The following is a 2,500-nucleotide window of genomic DNA, read 5'->3' as shown; positions in this document are numbered from 1 at the left end:
CTTTAGTGACAGGGATCGTTGTATAAAAGCATACTTTTGAACACAGCAAAAAAAAAGACGCGCTTTTGAACACAGCAAAAAGAAAAAAAAAAAAAAAGAAAAAGAAAAAAAAGAAAAAAAAAGAAAAAAGGAAGTATAGCACGCTTCACTCTATTTCTTTTTATCTTTCACGCGAATAGATACTTATTTAGTTCTCTTCTCTTTCATGTTTTCGATATTTAATGAGGAGTAAAAAGAAGATAACACAAAGTCACATCTTTTTTACTATCGTTCCCTCTCTCCTTTTTATTATTGATTTTCTATAATTATATCATAATTGACGTATTATGTCATTGCGTGACAAACTTTTTCAAAGTCATTTAATGATAGACAACAAAGATCACACAGCGATGCAGTCACGTACGAATATGTTGACTATTAAATGGGAGATAATATGATGCAAAACAAAAGCGCACACACACAAACGAGAAAAGATTGTTTCTTAACAATAGATAACGTTCGTAAGCATAATTATCACAATAAATGTCTGTCGTATCGGTTGCATAAATGAAGTAATGTCTGTCATATTGGTTGCATAAATAAATAAGATGAATTTATCCATTAGATGAATTCACTATATTAAATGGAGGAGGAGAAGGAAGTCCATAAAAAAAGTACGACGATGTTAGAGAAAAAACTGAAGCAAGAACTTCTGTGGTATATATTGATATTTTTTATTTACTTATTTATTTATTTATTTATTTATTTATTTATTTTCTTCCTTAGTCATATAATAAAAAAACAGAGAAGTGCAGAGAGCGGACTTAAAAAGAATATATATATATATATATATTTATATATATATATACATATGCATTTATATACATATAAATATATATAGATTTTATATATATATATACATATATATATATATATTTCTATATATATTTCTAACGTTCGAGATGCTGTGCAGCAAGTACAAGTTTTAATTATGCCGGATAGTCTGGCGGGCGGATCCTCTCGTTTGCCGTTTCAAGCTGCATCTGGCGGTGCGATGATAACATTCACCGGCCTTCATCTCTCTTTCTCTCTTACTCTTCTGCATCGTGTGCCACCTTCTGATTCAAAAGCCGCGAAGAGAGAGAAAGAGAGAAAGAGAGAAAGAGAGAAAGAGAGAAAGAGAGAAAGAGAGAGAGAGAGAGATAGAGAGAGAAGGAGAGAAAGAGAAAGAGGATGGAAAAAATGGTTGAACGAGGCTCAGAGATTGGCGAGAGTTAGAGTAGAAGGGCGTATATGTATGAGAAAGAGATAGAAAGAGAAAAAAAAAGAGAACGAGAAAGAGCGAGAGAGAACGAGAGTATATAAAAGAGTGAAAGAGAGAGAGAGAGAAAGAGATTGAGAGAGAGAGAGGAGGAAGAGAGGTAGTAGAGACGTAAGAAGAAAAGAAAAAGCCGCCCTCATTAGGAAAGACCAGACTGCAAGAGCTCTGTGCCGTGTTCAAATGAGATCCACAGCCGGTCGTAATGGCGTACGTCGAGATTTTTGAGGTGTCGTCCTTTTCGTCAACGTAGACATCGTCGTCGTCGTCGTCGTAGTCGTCGTCGTCGTCGTAGTCATCGTCGTAGTCGTTCGTCGTCGTCGAAAGTTAGTGGCATTACGAGAACGAATTTAAGAAAATCAGTGCGCGGTGTAAATTTAAGATGGCAAATCCCTGGTGGCGCTGCCAATGTTATCAAACGAAAAACTTTAGTGAGAGAAAGAGAAATAGATGGATGAGATAGATAAGAGAGAAAAAGAGAAAGAGAGAGAGAGAGAGAGAAAGAGAGAGAGAGAAAAGAGAATACTCTGATTCGATCGAGCGTAAAGTAATCCTTTTGAATCCCTTTGACGAGAAACTATAGAAAATGAACCTCATCCTATCGTTTTAATAAATCGAACCAGCAAGCGGATAAGAGGACGAACGAAATCTCTTCGGCAAAAGTCGGCTTCTTCTTCTTCTTCTTCGACTTCGTTTTCGTCTTTGTCTTCGTCTTTGCTTTTCCTTTACTTTCTTCATCTTTTATTTTTTTTTCCCCTCCCTTTAATTAAAATTCTATCTATTTCGTAAGCTTACGATTTACCTTATTATTTTTCACTTCGACGAAAGAGTTACGTAAATAATTCTATTGTTCGAGGCGTTAAATGAATTTATTTTTCTTTTCTTTCTTTTTTTTTCTTTCTTTTTTTCCTTTTCATTAATCTCACCTCATTCGAAACGAACAACTTTGATTTCGATGTCCTGATTAGACTTCAGTATATATATATATATATATATATATATATATATATATATACATTCTTTTTTATTCTGTTGCTTTTTTTTTTTGTTAAACGAGACAAGTTCGATGAACGGATAAATAATTTTTCTTTGTATCGATCAGAACGTAACTGATTAAAATATACGATTAAAAGCATAGAAAAACGTATACGTATATTGAATGCAAGACGAGAAACCCGTTTGGATTCCGAAGCAATAACAATG

At 33.9% G+C, this 2,500-nt stretch overlaps 1 protein-coding gene across 6 annotated transcripts in view; it reads left to right on the top strand.

Moving 5' to 3' along the window:
* The window catches only part of Fas3 (fasciclin 3), a 311,520-nt gene that overhangs the window by 270,047 nt on the left and 38,973 nt on the right, over nt 1-2,500 (top strand). The window lies entirely within an intron of this gene.

Source organism: Vespa mandarinia, chromosome 16 (assembly GCF_050613455.1).
Source record: "Vespa mandarinia isolate Hongniang chromosome 16, ASM5061345v1, whole genome shotgun sequence".
In the NCBI taxonomy this organism is placed as follows: domain Eukaryota; kingdom Metazoa; phylum Arthropoda; class Insecta; order Hymenoptera; family Vespidae; genus Vespa; species Vespa mandarinia.
Note: the sequence above shows the minus strand (reverse complement) of the source record. Positions and strands in the feature narration are given on the sequence as shown.